The sequence below is a fragment of the Anthonomus grandis genome, chromosome 11 (assembly GCF_022605725.1).
Source record: "Anthonomus grandis grandis chromosome 11, icAntGran1.3, whole genome shotgun sequence".
Classification (NCBI taxonomy): domain Eukaryota; kingdom Metazoa; phylum Arthropoda; class Insecta; order Coleoptera; family Curculionidae; genus Anthonomus; species Anthonomus grandis.
In genome coordinates, this window is record NC_065556.1 from 3,517,908 (window position 1) to 3,536,073 (window position 18,166).

Consider the following 18,166-nt stretch of genomic DNA (forward strand, 5'->3'; position numbering starts at 1 on the left):
AGTGGATACTGCCTATTGGTAAACCCTAATCATAATCCGGTAATTTAAAAATAACAATTATAGTTTAAACTAATTATTAGTTTAAGTTTAAACAGTTGTCATAAATAAAATTTCGTCTTTGGGTTGATTGGAAATCACCATTAACGTCCTGATGTCGAGTTATAAATCTTTATTAGAGGAAACACTATAATGTGTTATATTTTGCAGAGTTCTCACTACAATATCCAAACCACTTGGCTTCGCTAGTATCCAAAAATGCATGCAGTCCCACAAAACTCTTCCCACTACCAAACTGAATTATTACTTGTTCAATGTCGACTCTAAGGAATCCGAGAAGACCAGCGCAATGTTAAACAGTGCATAGGCATACTGTACTTACGGTTGTGAGATTATTTTTTTATAAGAATATACACATTGTTATCTGCCAGTGTTGATTTACCCTGACTATATGCAGTTTTGCTCAGGCGTTGCCTCCAAATTAGGTTTTGACTTCATAAAATATTATCTGTGACGAAAATACAATTTATGACTTGTAGACGTTTTGTACGGAGGTTAATAACCTTTTATTAAGTATTTTTTAGAAGCCTGGGATAAAAGTCTTGTATATGATCGAAAATGTCAATATATGCTACTATTTATTTATTTATTTCATTCTAAATTTAATGACATAACCTAAAGCTACTAAAACTACTATTTAAAATTCCCATTCAAATTACGCGCCAATTTATGTTAGAGGTAAAAAGAGTCACAAGGTAAAAAGAGAACATTAGCGTTTCTACTAGTTCTTCCTCTACTCACTAAGAGATTGGACTAAATAGAACATAGAAAAGACGAAACGTGCGACATATTCCATTTCGCCTCTTAGAGGCAAGAGCAAATGGTGAATTGGTGAAGCATTATTGTTCTCTCTTTAACTTAAGGGCTTTTTATGTAAATTTATTTCTATTAGATATTAATGAATGGGTATTTACCTACTAATTCCAGGAAATGTATTAATGTGTACATATTAGTATTTACTTACTAATATGTACACATTAATAAATTTCCTGTAAACCTCAAAGACCATAATTTTTTTTTTAAATTTAGAGGTAATAAATATATTTAAAGCAGAGGGAAATGGTCATAACCATCATTTTTAACGATTACATCAATATGGTAAAAGTTTGTTATATATTTTGATTTTTACTAAAATGAATTACCAGGTTTCCGTCAAGATTTCAAGCTCATTTAATCTGCAATTTAATCCGATTGAAAGAACTGCGGTTCCATCGGATCGATCATCGGAATTGATCGGATCAAACGATCGAATGATTCAAATCCCTCTTCAGAAATTGTTTATTGGCTTGCTGTGTTAAAAATAGTGTTGCTTTACTTAGCTCTATCCTTAAAGCCTCATCATGTTCTGCTCGAGCAAGTCATGGCTTAAATACAGCTACTTGCTGAATAAAATTGAGGTTTCTATGGTAAAGTTTTGGATTTCATGTTTCATCTAAGGAATAAGGGAAGGTTTTAAAAGGTTTGTCGCTCTCCAATTGCGTAAATTTCTTCTGCATTTGCGCAAAGACTTTTTAGAGGATGAAGTTTGGAGCCATCAGGCCTCTTCGCTGCTACTGATGTTGGCTTCTGGGAGTTCCTGGATTGCCTTGGACAGTATCTGTAGGATACCATATGGTCAGGATGGCTAAGGTTTTCCTTATTCCAATGTAAGATTAGCCTGACTGCACTGTATGCACTTACGTGAGCCAGTTCGGTTTTCCCTGGGCATGGCCATAGAGTTGTCTTCTAGGCTTTTGGGATGCAGAAATTGGTTTCTGCATCAGGATTCCACATGAATGTTAACAAAGAATTCGAATTCGAGGACAGAAGAATCAGAACCAAGGGAAGCGGTTGGCTTTTTTTGCCGTACTTACCTTCGTACTGTACTGTACAGTTCGAAGTAACGTTTCTTGTGAATAGTCCATACTTCATGATGAGTAGTGCTGCTTTCTATCCTTGTAAGGTTTGATACCCTAAGTATTAATAGCTTTCCTATAATATGCCTTTTCTTCTTTGAAGCGTTTTGTAATAATCTCATGCCGCAAGACTATGCAAAGGCTTTAGTATCATTCTCTTTTAATACCAGACGCGGCGGAAGCCTGTTTGCAGTCCCTTAGCTTTTCGATAGCCGTGGCGCACCCATTGCAAGTCCTCTACATTGTTGTACGACTATTACGGGAATCTCAAGTTTCATTTCACATTTTGTCGATATACGACATATGGCAATTAATTAAGTAGACATATAATTTTACTCATGAAATATACCTTTTCATTCAAATCAAGGTCATCTTCAAAGTGTGACCTTTCTGCATAAACACATTTATTCCATCGATGCTTCCATTGCTGACAGGGTCCCTGGAATTCATTTCAATTCACGAATTTCAAGTCGAAATTCACTTCAGCTCTTCTACACTTCCATAATAACGTCCCCGCATGACTTCCTTCAATCGAAAGACGAGAAAAAAAATTGCATGGAGCGAGGTCAGGGGAGTAAGGAGGATGGTTGATAATATTCATCTTGTTTTGGGCAGAAAACTGACGAACAACGCAGGCGGTGTGGGAGGGCGCGTTATCGTGATGCAAGATCGAGGAATGGCTTCTCCACAACTCTGGACGACATCGTCTTACACGTTCACGGAGACGTTTCAAAATTTCCGGATAATACTTTATTTGTTAACAGTTCTGCCTGGTGGCAAAAATTCCATATGAACAATGCCCTGACAATCAAAAAAGACGGTAATCATCGTTTTGATTTTTCCTTTCGTGCGTTTTTTCGTCGTGGCTCTCCAGGTCCTTTCCATTCACAACTCTGGCGTTTTGTTTCTAGATCATACCCATGACTCGTCACACAAGTTTTTCCCAAGTTTAACAAAGAATTTAATGTTAACCCTTTGTTCATGAACAACATCCATATTATTTTTGACCAGCGACGTAAATATGACTGTAAACTTGAAAAATTGCGCTAGACGACGCATACACGCAACCGATTGCAAAACTACTACGTACGACTGCCTTGGGAATCCGCTTTAGCCAGGTCGACAATTTTCTAACTTTCCGTTATACCTTAGAGCGATCGTTGCAATTTCTTCAACTTGTTGCGTTGATATAGGCCTCCTAGAGCGCAGTTGCATCCGTAGAAACTGCATATTAGCTTGTTGTTCATTAGATCTTTCAGGTATACCAGAGTTGAGTGTAGAACACTTATCATCTTGGTTCCCATATATTCTGTTGTGGCCGGTTCTTGAAATAATAGACTGTATTTTTAATATTTACACTATTTACATTGTCAACCGTGGTCACAGACTCTAACGCTAGGGCTCTATTTTCAATATATTGAAGCAATTCAGTAAGAGTTGGTAGCTTTGAATTATCCCTATCAAATTGAAAACATTTGTTTGTGTACGGGTCTAATTTTCTTGATAATAAACATACTAAAATAGTATTCCAACTATCTGTTGGTTCCCCGAGATTTTTAAGAGCAGTAACTTGTTGCTTTATGTTTGAAACAAACTCCCTTAAATTATTGCTAGTACTTTTTGTTACTGGTGGTATGTCAAGTATCTTATAAATTTGATAACTTACCAAAACAGATTCATTGTTGTACCTCTGGTCCAACAATAACAGCGCCTCTTTATATGATTCGTCAATTAAGGGTAGGTTGGCAACCAAAGCTAATGCCTCACCTTTTAAGTAGGACCGCAGATAAAACAGCTTCTCTACCTCTGATAAACTGTTGTTCCTATCAACTACCGCTATAAATAAGTTTTGGAAAAGTTTAAACTCATTTAAATTTGAACCATTAAAAATAGGGATATTTACATTTGGCAACCTCGTTGACGGAATGCCTTCATTTTGCTTAGTTCCACATGCATTCCTTACAGTGCCTCTCAAATTTTGGTTGGGAACAGAAATCAAGAGATTAATTTGAGTAATAAATTGTTCGTCCTTCTGCTCTATAAGGAATGCATGTATCCTGTTTAAAGACCTTTTGTACTGCTCTCGTTTACAACATTTAGTACTGCTAGTTCTTCTTTTCGGCTCATTTTTACAATTGATGGATTGTTATTGTCCCAAACAAATTTTACTTTGTTGCCTTAACATTTTATAAAATCTATACTTAAATTACACAAAAACAATATGTACAAACAGACAAACCTAGACGCACACTACGTAAATTTTTTCTGAAAATGTTATTTTCTACAAAAATTCACGATATTCTCATGCCAAAATAAACCTCTGTAAATAAAAACAGAAAAAATAAAAAACTTTGACAACTGTCAAACTGTCAACGACTGGACAACGGCAACTGTCTGTCTCTCAGCTGACTAGCTGACAGCAGATATATAGGGTTCTACTTTGCCATTTACCATACCACCTTTTTTTTCCATTAGGGTACAGCACCATCTTACGACAGCAACTTCTAAACTTCCTAAGACCAGCTTCTTTACACAATGCTGGTAGATGGCGGCAGGCAACAATTTCGATTTCGAAAAACGATTAAAACGAAACGAAATTTTGAAATGGAGGGAATTGGAGCTGGAACAGAATGCCAATGCCCTTAAAACGTACCTTTTATAGCATTTGACTTCTCGGCAAGCTTATAAACCTGTTCTGTCCATTTTCCGTAGTGACAGACGGCGGCACATTGCACAAATCACAAAAATGGCTGCTTTAGCTTTCGGCTTCGGCATTTTTTAACAGCAGCACACTTTCCTATATCCGACTCTAACGGACCATGTTGTGGCCGGTTCTTGAAATAATGGACTGTATTTTTAATATTTACACTATTTACATTTTATTTACAACTTTTTTAAAGGGAATTACTACGTTTTATAGGGACGCTTATAAGGACGCGTCCTTGCCTTCAGGCTTAACAAATGTAACTCACTTGGTGACAGGTGACACATAGACTCACTGACATGATTCGTTGCAGTGTTGCCACATAACTGACTAAAAATGGCTTTACACATGCAAACTTATTTTGTTCATTCATGCCCGTATGCACCGTTTTAAAACCTAAACGTACTTAGCTAATTGAGATTACATTAATCTTCTTTATTTATGATGCATCGTACGGGAATTATCTAATCTGGATTTATGATATGGCAACACTGTTAGTTTTCACAAAAAAAAAGCATATCAGATGGATTTATGAGATTTTGAGGTTACAAAAATAAAATAAAAGTGGATATTATAAACAAAAAAAAACTTATTATAACTGTAACATAAGTTGTAGTAAAAATTAAGTGATTTTTGTCAATTTTTTTGCTTATCATGGCAGAAAAAAAGCTGGCAAGAATCCCCAACTTTTCACCCGCGGAGAAAGAATCTTTAATGAACATTGTCATGAAATACGCTTCAGTCTTAAAAGATAAAAGAACCAATAGAACTAGCATTGAAGAGAAAGCTGAAATATGGAAAAAAATTGAATCTGAGTTTAACAATTCAACGCCTGTTTTGGCATTTAGAAGTCACGACCAACTCAAAAGGTTGTATGACAATAAAAAAAAGGATATTAGAAAAAAATTGGCAGAACACAAGAAGGAGATTTATTTAACTGGAGGGGGACCTGCACCCCCTGACATAGTTCTCAATAGAGTAGACAATCTATTGTTACAAGTTCTAAATGAAAAATCTGTGAAAGGGTTTAGTTCTGAATTTGATTCTGACAAGTATTTTAACCAGGATGACAGCTTGACAATAACACAAAAAGAAAATTTTGAACCAATTCCCAAGAAAAAGAAGACTGACATTCAGGACACATCTAATAATGTTGAAGATGTTAACATTTTTGAATTTGTTCCAACAGATGTTACTGACAATGGCAATAAAGTAAGGACAATATATCTTTAGGCATAACAAATAGTTTAATTAAAAAGATTTTAGGATATAATACCTGAGTCAATCTGTTATAATCAAAGTACTAGGTGTCCTCCAGCAGTACTACAAAAACCTATTAATTCAAAACTCATACCTCATAGAGAAACTAGTGAAGCTACTACCAGTAGTACAATAGTGAGCACTCCTGGAAATGAAAGAAGAAAAAATAAAATCACTCAATCAAACAGAAGAATTAGAAGTTGGAGGCTTGCATGCTTTAACATCATCTGATGTCAGTGAAAAGTATAATATCTTATTAGACAGAAGATTAGTTTTAATAGAAAAACAAATTGAACAGGCAATTGAGGCCAAACAATTTGCTCAAGAGGAACATAAACAAAAAATTATAAATTTAAAGTTAGAAGAAGATAATTTGAGCTTGCAAAAGCAAGAAAAGCTACTGAAAATAGAGCTACTAAAGACAAAATGGTTAGTTTTATGTTTATTTGGATATTTATTTCTTATGATCTCACTAATTATATATCATTAATATTAGGGTTTTGCAAAAGTACAAGTTTAATAAAGTTAAGCAAGTTTAATCCTATAGCATAAGTGCAATTTTGGTTATTACCTTATTTGATTTTTGAAGTATAAAATTTGTTATGTCTGCGTTGGTCAAAATCATTACGGTTTTCTGGGTTTCTTCTTTCAATGACATCAGGAATATTTCCAAGCTCAATTAAATAATTAAGCTCTTCTGCATTTATATTTTCTGCTAAAGGTGGTTCATCTTCATTGTTTTCTTTTGCAACATTATGCAATATTCCAGTGGCCACTATTATGTCACTGGCTAATTCTGGCTTGTATCGCAATCCATAAGCCAAAATAGGAAACCTCCTTTTCCAAACACCAAACAATCTTTCTATAGTATTGCGTGTCCTAATATGAGCCTCATAGTATAACTCCTCTGCATGGTTTGAGGGATTTAACAAGGGTACTAACAGGTAATTGCGGTTAGCATATCCACTATCACCTAAAATTATCAACCAATATATAAGTATGTATTACAACAATTCAAGTCGTACATAGAGTACTAGAAATGAAATTATAAAGTAATATTAACCAGTAATTTCAAATTTACATAATGGAAAGATGTTTTATAACTGTTATACCTGCCTAGTAAAATAGAATCTTGGAATTCTTGTCCCTCAAATCTTGCACGTATCCTGCTATTATTGAAAACAGTTAAATCATGTGCAGAACCAGGCCATCTTGCCACAATATCTTGAACTTTTAGCTGTGAATCCCCAACAACCTGGGTGTTAATACAAAAATATCCCTTTCTATTCCTAAATACCTCGGCATCATCTCCTAAAATCATGATTTATTATCATTTCGAGACTATAAAGGTATTAAAATGGATGAAGTTTAAAAATAAAAGGCACTCCTTACCAGGCGAATTTTAATGTAAGTACCATCGACACAACCAATCACCTTAGGAAACCTGGAAATATTGTAATAGTCTGTTGAAATTCTTAACTTTTCATGCTCATTTTGTGGCATTCTCATGTGATGTGGCCTTGTGAGGCAAATTGCTCTTGTAACCCTCCTGAAAGTCCTTGAAACTGTTGTTTGATGACATCCAATAAAATCTGATATTGCCGTTTGATGGTTGCCACAAGAATACAATCGTAATGTTATTAGCAACTGATTTATTGGTGTTAAACTATTGTTGCTACAAGAGAAACAAATTATAGTCATAAGAACACTTTGAAGCATTTCTGGGACAATTTTTTTTTATCTAAACAACTTACAGGTCATTGTTGTACTCAATCTGATCTTCAAAGTCACTTAAAAAGTTTAAAAAAGGACATGCGGTATGCCACCAATTTTATTAACAATATTTTCAATTCAAGCAAACTGAGAACAAACCAGGAAACCACAACAAAACATAAGTTAGGTTAGAAAACCAGTTAATCGCGGGACTAAACCGTCCTCTTCCATGGATCTTGTAATCGAAAGCTTAAACGATTCTTTTCATACGGTGCATCACAAATTTTTTACTAAGCGAGCTTAAAACCATAATCCAGATTAAGTATATACAGTGCATACGGGCGTCAGCACGTACCGTGCACCTTTGTTGGGCTAACTAAACTTTTCCCAACATATTCAGCCTCACTTGATAATGATTCCTCTTGCGTTTACAGGTGAACCTGCCCCGTAGAGCTTTATTGGACTCATAAATTTTAAAAAATTTCAATAAAAAGAGCTAATATAGCAGACTGAAAACTATTTCCCTCTATCTTAAATAAAAAGATTCCTTTCAATAACTTCAAAAAAAAATTAGTAAGGCGTTTTTCAACCATTAATATTTCAAAAATAGCAAAAAAGCATATGTTTTTTGGTTAATTTTGGATTGTTTGTAAATAAGTAGTCTGTAGCAATTTTGAAAAATTTGTATCGAGAATTTTCTGATATAAGAGACTGTACCCAAACTTTTAAAAGACGCTCTATAGACAAATTTCTGCACATTAGGCTTAAGTGACTTGTATAAAGTATAATTTAGAGGAAACATTTTTATATGCGGTCGTTTTTTAGAATATTATTTGTATATTTAGCATTTTGAATTATATGCCTTAACAGATAATTATAAGTGTAGATTAGTGTTGAAAAGTTTATAAGATTTTTTTCCTGTTTTTTAAGAAAGTTGTTGTGCTCCTTACAAGGGGGGATATTTTTTACTATAAGAAATTGTTTATCTTTAAATTTTGACAGAAATAAGGTAGACAAATAAAAGCTTATATAAGATGCTTGGCAGAAGGTGTCCTAAACGATACAGATATATCATGCGGTAAACGTATGTACCTAGTAGGTAGTACCTTTAATAGTCTAATTAAATCTCTCCGGCCTATGTTTTTTTTCAGTTTTGAAACTCAGAATAGCTCAGATTCCGAGTTACAGTTTTGCTATCTGCGACTAAAAAAAAAAACACAAAACAGAGTCTAGCAAATAGCACGTAGCGCCACCTGGTTGGAACTATAACATCCACATTCATATTTAAATTGGAGTAAAAAGAATGGTCATTGATCATTGATCTGTCATCACAGAACATCCCCATTTAGTGCGTAAATAACACACGAGAAAGTACACCACTCGAGTACCCGAGATGATTATTGGATTTATAAATAGGCAGCTAATTCCTATTTTGTGAATACCACTAATCTCGTTTGAGAGACACTGGACACTAAATATTAATGGGGATACTAAGTTTATTACTTTAGTCTCTCAGTTAAATGCCTATCGAAAAATATTGAAATCGAAATGACGTATGACGTAAGGATGGCGATGGCAATGGCAGCCAGAACAGTTAAAAAATACAGAGTGAATGAATGCCGGAATCCCATCTGGTACAGCGCAGAGCTTATTCTTAGAGGAAAGACTAACCTCATAAACATCCTGCGTTGACAGAGTTTAAGTGCTCAGAAAAATTGATTCATCAAAATCAAAAGATGGTATGTTTGACTTGCTCATCCGAGTAGACAGATAAAAAGTATTCTGCAAACATATCCGCAATATCCGAGATATTCGTGCTAATCCTATTATTGTATGTCATTCTGGAGGGAAGGCTAAAACCAGTTCTTTTATTTTGAATATATGACCAGAAGTACCGCGGATTGCCAGCGAGATTCATTTCCACCTTATTAATGTATTGTTGAAAGCACAACTCTCTTAAGTACTCATATTGATGTCTCAAAAATACAAATTCATAATAATCCTGCTGTTGACCACTAATTTTAAACTTTTTATGAATTTGTTTCTTTCTTATGATCAAACTGCGCAGCTCTAAAGAAAACCAAGATGAAAAAGATGAACTTTTGTACCTCTTTAGAGGAATAAACCTTTCCATCAAGGAGTAGATAACATTATAGAAAATTGAAAATATGACATAAGTAGATGTCTCTCAAAAAAACAATTGATTCCAGTCTATCCCAGCAAGACAATCGTTAATTGCCATGTAATCTCCCTTATCATCAGAATTTTCTGCACAACAAAGGTCAAAACTAATTGCTGTATGGTGTAAGCTATTCTCAAAAATCTTGTCTATTGCACGTTCGACACTAATTAGTTGGCTAGAGAAAGCACAGACTCTCTGTCATCTCCCAGACAATCACCAAACCAAGATCATCATTGTACTGATTCCCTAATTCTAGTTTATGCTTATATTTTTTGAAAACCAAAGAAACTGTTTCCAGAATAAAAAGACAATACAGAGTTATATATATATTATATTATGAGTCATAATTATAACATATTATGAGTCAGCAATAGAGGTCGACAAGAGTCATGGGGCTTAGCTCGAGTTAGATACCTAATGGCTCTTTTCTGCAAAACAAATAGTGAATTAAAAAGGTAATTTGAGCATGAACTCCAAAAGCAGATTCCATATGGTAGATGGGACTCAATAAATCGCGAAATATGCACATCTGGCAATGGAAAATTTTAGATTGGTAGCAATAACTCGAAGGGCATAACAGCCAGACGAAACAGAGGGTAAAACTTACTAAAGGGTGCCGTAGTGATGGGTTCATTGTTCAGATAAATACCATTGGTTGTACATTTAAAATTAAGAATATTAGTCTTACAAAACATTGAATGTCAAACAATTTGCGTCACATCAGTCTTTTATTTTCAACAAATCTGTTAATTAGATTAGCCTCCATTTGAGCAACACTTGTGTCATTCCAAAGTATGTATGTGTATGTGTGTATATATGTGTATTCCAAGCGGTATCATATCTGCAAACAATGTAAATTTTCCAGATATCTGTAATTGGAGAAGATCGTACACCTAAATGAGGAAAACCAGAGGACGAAGCACCTACGGCATACCTACATTTATTTTAAGTTTCTTAGAGCTTTCTTAACTGCCTGAATTTAATCTGAAAGGTAATAACGAAACCATTTAAGGGCAGTTCCCCTAAAACCATACAGCTCGAATTTCGCCAGCAGCAATCTGTGATTTCCGTAGTCAAATGTCTTTGATAAGTCACCGAACACTGCTACCGCAACCTCACTAGTGTTCAGACTGTTATAAAGGTGTTCTAGAAAACTAAAGAGCATCTTCCGTGTTCACAGATTTACGAAAGCCAAACTGTTGAAAACTTAATGGGTCAAGCCTATTTAAGAATAAGAAGATAAGTCTTCGTCAGCGGGGGAAGATACCTAAACCTTGTTTTTTTTACAAATCTGATAACATCACTGATACGCCTAAGAAAGAAATATTAGAAGCCTTTCTTATTCCTCTTATTCCTTAGTGTATCTCTTGTATACTTCACAATTTTGAGGAAGATTCATCAAGGTAACTCTCTGGCGTATTTTAGATGATGTTAATGACGTATTTTTTCTACAATGCATGCATCTTACGTAGTAGTAGAATTTCAAAAGTTTGTGTTTGTACCTGAACCAAAGTATATAGATTTCAACTTGTTAGACTATGCCTGAACTACATAAAAAGTGACCGTAAATATTTTTTCCATTCTACTAATATGTCCAGTGGCTGCAATGTGGTGATAGCGTTTCAAGAATATTTTTTGGAATTTGGAAAATTAAGAGAAGAAATAGAAACAAATTTGCGTTTACTCAAACTGAAGCCGAAACGAGGACTTGTCGAGTCAAAGTGTATACCATTAAACCTATCACTTTAGAATTATACAATTAGTGGTGAAGTGTATTACCAGCGGCACTTTATAGTATAACAAGTAGTTAAACACTTCACTTTCTCCACAAGTATATAGACTAACTTGCTTGATACATGTACGCGAAAGACTATTTTTTGGTTCGTCGTTGTGATTCTTTTGTCTAAATATAAACTCCTCTTCCACCAGAAAATGTTGCACCAGAAATTGTCTTTTCAAGGTTACCAAAAAGGTCTACAAGGCTCCCTAGTAGTGGTCATTTACTTTTCATTGAATTGGCAGTCCAGGTATATTTGTTAAGTTCGTGCTGCGAACTGATCAATCAGCGTGGTGAATTTTAATAAAAGTCCTACGCCTCCGACAGATGTTTAAACTGTTTAGTGGCGTTTAATTTAGTTTAGTTTAGATTTAATGGCGACTGTTTAAACGAGCGGAAATATTAGGATGTCTTACCAAGGCACATACCAAGAAACCAGAAAGGATTAATTGATGTTGTTAGAGGTCCTACCTACCTATTCTTACCAGTTTAACACATCTACTGCCAAGGCACTTTGTATTTCAAAAATGGCTAAAAAAAATTAATATCCGAAAATAATAAAGTTCTTAGTTACGAAGTACCCGCGTTGTATGGTAATTCTTTACCCTCTACTAATATTTAATGTATCTAAGTCAGTACCTGTTGGACATAATCTTATCATTATTATACCTAGCATTAACGACTTTTTTTTCTTTTAAGATTTTTTGAAATTATGGTATCATCATTAGTAATTTCTACAAAAAAAGTAAATAGAAGTAACTACCACCCAGAAAGTCCTTAATATTTTCTTTTTTTTTATGATATTATAGTAAAGCTACGATAAAGCCTGAATTGACAACTGTATGCACATTTGTGTTTGATTAAATAAGAAACTAACTGTATATCCTCAAAAACAGCATTGTTTCGATTTACCTTAAGTTTTAGACCTGTGTTAAATAGTCTAACTCTAAGTTACCCCTGAGTAGTCCTATTCGCTTTCTGATTTTCATTATTTTTAACCGAGTTCTTTATTCTATTCTTCAATAGCCGCACGTTTAAATTGTGACAGTGAATCAATTTCACGCAAACAATTAAGTGTAGTCTCAGTCTTTTCAGACTGAACCATTTTTAATAAAATATTGCCAAGGGGTACGTTATACTCACAGTTTCTGAAATGTCTTTTTAATAATTTTGATTTTCTCACCTTAAATTAATGAAAACTTTGTGTTTTGAAATATACATTTGGCTGTTAATGTTTAGGTATTTATTAGGTGTTACATTACGGGGGTCACATTACCGAGATTTTACTGAATTCGATTTAAATGTCTTTCAAAAGGAAAAACAAGTTCTGTTTTTAAAATATCAATTCATTTAATAAAAAAAACTTTTGCAATTTTTTTGTTAAAAAACCGATTGTTTTACGATTTTACAGTTTTTTTTTCGATAGCGAAGTATGGTACCATAACTGCAGAAAATCATGTGATTTATGTTTGTGTGTATCAAGGGTAAAGCCCAATATATTGATCTAGAGAATAATTAATTTGCATTTATGCTAAAATCTTAATATCCGACACCGCATAATTTTCATTTAATGTACTGAGATGATTTGTGATAACTGATGTATATTTTATTTTATTGGTTTATGGGATTATCATATCCAGTGAATATAATTTTTCATGAAAAATGTTTTTTTGTTTTTTTTTGTTTCCTTTATGATAATAATCAAATATTTACAAATAAAATAATTTACTTCAATAGGTTAAAGTTAAAACTATAAAAAATGGGAAACACAAAGTTTAAAAATTCATTAAAAGAATAAAGTGCAATTAGCACTTAACAGATACCCCCTATCTGTATTTCTATAACTGCAGATGATGGTGAGAAGACCACTGCACTAGCTTTGTTATTAATCTTAATCTGTTGGAGGAGTAGGAGACCTCTCTCAGCTCGTCATCCAACTATCAACGAAAGCATAACTAGCTACATAACTTTCTACGAAACGGCACATCTTCAGAAGAATGAACCTATAGTCCTCCAGGGACATTTGATCAAGAAAATTCCAGGTAACTGGAGAAAGCACAGCAGCACTAATATGTCATCATTTGTACCCGTAAGACAAGTACCACGTAAATTACCAATGGACGCATAAGAAATCCGACATTATTTTGCAACGTACTTTTTCAATAAATAAATTTGTTTCAAATGTTATTTGATTTTTTCTCATTTTTAACTACATAATCATGTCTGAATAAAATATGCTCACCTCTAGAGAACTTATAGTTTGTGATCTACGGGAAATTTGGATCTCAGACTAACAACAGCAGTCAAGCCATGCCAAGTAAAGAGAATCTTATGAACTATTGGTCATCATTGTGGTCAAACCCAAAAGAACATAACAATGTTGTGAAATGAAATGGACAAGGTAAATACCTCATCGATGCTCTTTGAGGAACTAACAGCCGAAGAAATTTCGGAGGTAATTAAATTTACCAACAATTGAAAAGCATCAGGAGTTGTTAATATCCAGAACTTCTGGTACAAAAAATTTACCAGCATACATAAATTTCTGGCACTTCAGCTTTGGCACTTTACCTTTTACACATTCTTTACCATCCGGAAGACTCATTAAGGTTCCTTACACTGGGTATGACAAATAGGCTGCCTAAGAGTAAACAAACTGAAAATCCTACTCAATATAGACCAATTACATGGCTGCCAACATTATATAAAATACTAACATCATGTTTAACTAACCGCATTTACAAGCATGTCGAATTTAACAACATTTTACAAGAGCAGAAAGGATGTAAGCGAGAGCACCACAGGTGTAAAGAACAACTTATTGTACATTCTGTAATTCTCAAGCAGGCTCAGAACAACCAAAGAAATATATGCACTGCCTTCATAGATTACAAGAAGGCTTTCAACAGCGTGCCGCATTCTTGGCTTATTAAAGCTTTAGAGATCTACAAAATTCACCCCACCATAATTACATTTCTTTCTACCATAATGAAAACCTGGCGGACAAACCTACACTTCAACTTAAATCGTAAAGATTTAACAACGGACGAAATATCTATTCGTAGGGGAATTTACTAGGGCGACTCTATAAGTCCATTGTGGTTTTTGTCTCGCAATGTTCGCAAAAATTCTCCAGTGACATCCATATGGAATTTGGTCTTAATAAGTGCAAAATCTTAAACATCGAGAGGGGTGTCATTGTGGATGGAGAAGTTAAGCTCCCAAACGGTGACATAATTCAGGCTATGGAAAATGGCGAGACTTACAAATATTTGGATTCCAACAAGCCAGACTGCTCGAAGATAAACAAGCTAAAACCAGGATTAAGGACCAATATACACAACGGGTAAGGTTATTGCTTAAATCCGAATTAAATGCAGGTAATCTGATTAAGGCAGTTAACACCTATGCAATTCCTGCATTGACTTATTAATTTAGCATTCTCAAATGGACTAAAACGGATTTGGAAAAAATTCAAAGACTCACACGCACCCTTATGACCAAACATAGCTGTCACCACCCAAAGTCATTAATCCTCCGAATGACGTTGGCGAGAAGAGAGGGAGGACGAGGTCAAGTCGATGTTAGCAATCTACATTCCCGACAAGTAAGTAATTTACGAGAGTTGTTCTACACCAAAGCTCGAACCTCAAGCCTCCATAATACCGTTGCGAAGGCAGACAAGAACTATACGCTTCTTAACCTCGCCTCGCCTGAACTAACGTCTGAAGTAAAATCGGACACTACAAAGATGGAGGAATTGGCTCAAAAAGAGTTACATGGTCGACATTATCACGACCTTAACCAACTTCACATCGACAAGAAGGCATCCAACAGGTAGCTCTCTCGAGGCGAACTCATTCCTGGAACAGAAGGAATTATGATTTTTTAGCAATTCAAGATCAGGTCATCAATACTAACTATAAGAAATTTATCATTAGGGATCCAAACATCGAGTCAGACAAATGCAGGAAATGTCACCAAGTATCGGAAACAATCCAGCACATAACATCTAGGTGCAGCTTGCTGGCAAATACCGATTATCTTTATCGACATAACCAGGTCTGCAACATCATCGATCAAAAGTTGGCCAAGTATTGACTTATTAATACTTACACTCAATTCTATAAGTATCAACCCCAGAAGGTAACGACAACTTTAAACTCTACTACGACAGGCCCATTATCACCGACAGACAGGTGACGTATAACAGGCCTGATATAATGGTGGTGGATAAAGGAGTCAACTCGTTCCTTCTAATAGACATCGCGATACCAAATAACAACATCGTATTGAGTATCAGGAGAGGGTAAGTAAATATGCAGATCTAGCTTTTGAGATCCGACAAATGTGGCATGCATACAGGGTCGAAATCGTCCCAGTAAAATTATCATCTACAGGGCTTATACCGAAATCACTAGAACCTAACCTTTTGAAACTGGGACTGCACAGGAACATCTACATTGACCTCCAGAAAGCGGTCATTCCGAACACTTGCCGCACCGATTTTTACAGGTATAAGAAAAAATCAACACTAATTTAGGATAAGAATTAACCAACATCAAAAGAGCAGAAAAAAAAAGTAGAAAAACATAAAAAAATAGTAAATAAATGTATTCAAACTAAATAACCTATAGCCTCCCCCACCGACCATACGCAGGCGACTCAAAATAAGTGCCAGATTATCATGGTGAATATCACAAGAATCAGCAATAGTGTTAAAGTTTTGACACATAAAGTGAATAGGACTCTGGTACAGAATGTTGGACCTGGCTGTTTTTGGCCAAGTTAAAAGCTGAACACTGTCCAGATCCTAGGCGTGGTATATGAAAGCAAATCCTTGGCAAAAGGGATGCGCAGTCAATTTTATAGTTAAGTAAATTAAACAAGAATTTCACCGAATGCATTTCTCTCCTCTTCGCAAGTGACCGTTCAGTATATCTAGAGAGCAGCAAGTTATGGTCAAAACCCCTTGGAGGATAGGGATAGACTCCATCATCATTAAAAGCCAAACATTTAAGGAATCGCCGTTAAACTGATTCCAATAGGTGAATGTGCTGGTTGTAAGTGGGAGACAAAATGAGGGAGCTGTAGTCCGGCCTGGATCTAACAAATGCATAGTAGAGTTTCTAATATTAAAGCCCAGCATCCGAGTAGCTTTAGATACAGTTTCTTCAATGTGAGGGATAAAAGAACATTTTTGGTTAAGGGTGACTCCAAAATCCTCAAAACAGGTTGAGGTTGAGGTAGACCTTGCCAGAGACTCTCCATTGACTGAGTAATTAAAGATAACTGGACTTTTGATTCGCAACTAACTGGCCACATTACACTTGGAAACATTTAGGTTAAGCCTGTTGAAAGGGCACCGATGGTATACAGTATTGATGTTCTCTTGCAGTTGACCACAATCAGCTATAGAGTCAACCCTATGGAAAAGCTATCAGCATATGCTAACCGAGAGCAATTGAGGGTGGAGATCAAGTCATTAGCGAAAAGGTTAAAGAGAAGATGGCCCAAGTTAGAGCCCTAAGGGATTCCAGAGGTGCGTGAAAAACAAGCAGATCTAAAGCCTTCGACCATTACAAACTGAGAGCGGTCAACTAAATAGGAATTGAACAGCTTTATCAAGCGACGTAAGAATTCAAACTGACGTTCTTATTTAATAGCATGAAGAAGTCAATCTGGTCAAAAGCCTTTTGAAAGTCTGTGTAGATAACATCGATTTGACCCCTATCTTTAAGTGCTAACACACAAACTGAGAAAAACATGCTAGGTTTGTAGTACATGATCGACCAGATATGTACTACATATCGTTAGTCAGCATGGACTTAATCTTCGGAAAAATTAATTTATATAGAGCCGACTCGAATACCTTTGAGAAATTGATAGTATGGATATAGGGCGATAGTTCTCTATTGTTCCAGCGTCGCCCTTTTTAAAGATGGAGCAAACTTTGGCTTGCTTGATATTGGAAAAAATACCAGTGTTAAGGATCAGATTAAAAATGTGGAGCAGAGAGTCGGTAAGTGCAACGGAGCAGTGCTTAGCTAGGAAACTAGGAATTAGATCTGGGCCAGAGGTCATTTTCGTTTTGAGACACCTGCTCGCCGTGATAATGTCGGAAGCCGCGAGCGCGACGACGTCTATGCAAGTTAAGGGAGGTCCAGAGACGACAGGATGATCGCTGGGAAGTGAGTTCGTGTATACACCCCTGAAATAATCTCCAAAAGCTGACACAATGCTGTCAGGCGTATTGTATGACTAGTTAGAAAGTTTCATTAAGCCGCGGATTTGAGACTGATTACGTTTGCTTTGAATAAAAGACCAAAATTCACTAGGATCGGAGGTTATTTTGTTCTCAATACTATGGATGTACATTTTGTAGGATTGTGCAGTTAGAGCTTTAATTGATTTACGCAAAGATCTAAATATCTCTAGATAATGAGTAGACTTGGAAATCTTAAAATCACGAGATGCTCTTTCCTTTTTATATATATTACGAATTATGTCCCCCGAAAACCAGGGAGTGAAACGTCTTTTACGTATTAGAGAGTGTTGTTCAGTATATCATAAAAAAA

At 35.3% G+C, this 18,166-nt stretch overlaps 1 protein-coding gene and 1 long non-coding RNA gene across 2 annotated transcripts in view; one reads left to right on the forward strand and one right to left on the reverse strand.

Moving 5' to 3' along the window:
- Positions 1-638, forward strand: part of LOC126742158 (lateral signaling target protein 2 homolog) — an 84,907-nt gene extending 84,269 nt beyond the window's left edge. The window contains exon 6 of the transcript XR_007662498.1: positions 208-638. The gene's annotated coding sequence lies outside the window, so the exon portion shown is untranslated. The remainder of the gene's footprint in view (positions 1-207) is intronic.
- Positions 639-2,730: 2,092 nt separating this feature from the next.
- LOC126742163 (uncharacterized) lies at positions 2,731-4,248 on the reverse strand. Its single transcript, XR_007662500.1, has 2 exons — positions 3,856-4,248; positions 2,731-3,788 (listed from the first exon to the last, which is right to left on the reverse strand). It is a non-coding gene; the product is annotated as an uncharacterized LOC126742163 (long non-coding RNA).
- Positions 4,249-18,166: the final 13,918 nt, after the last annotated feature.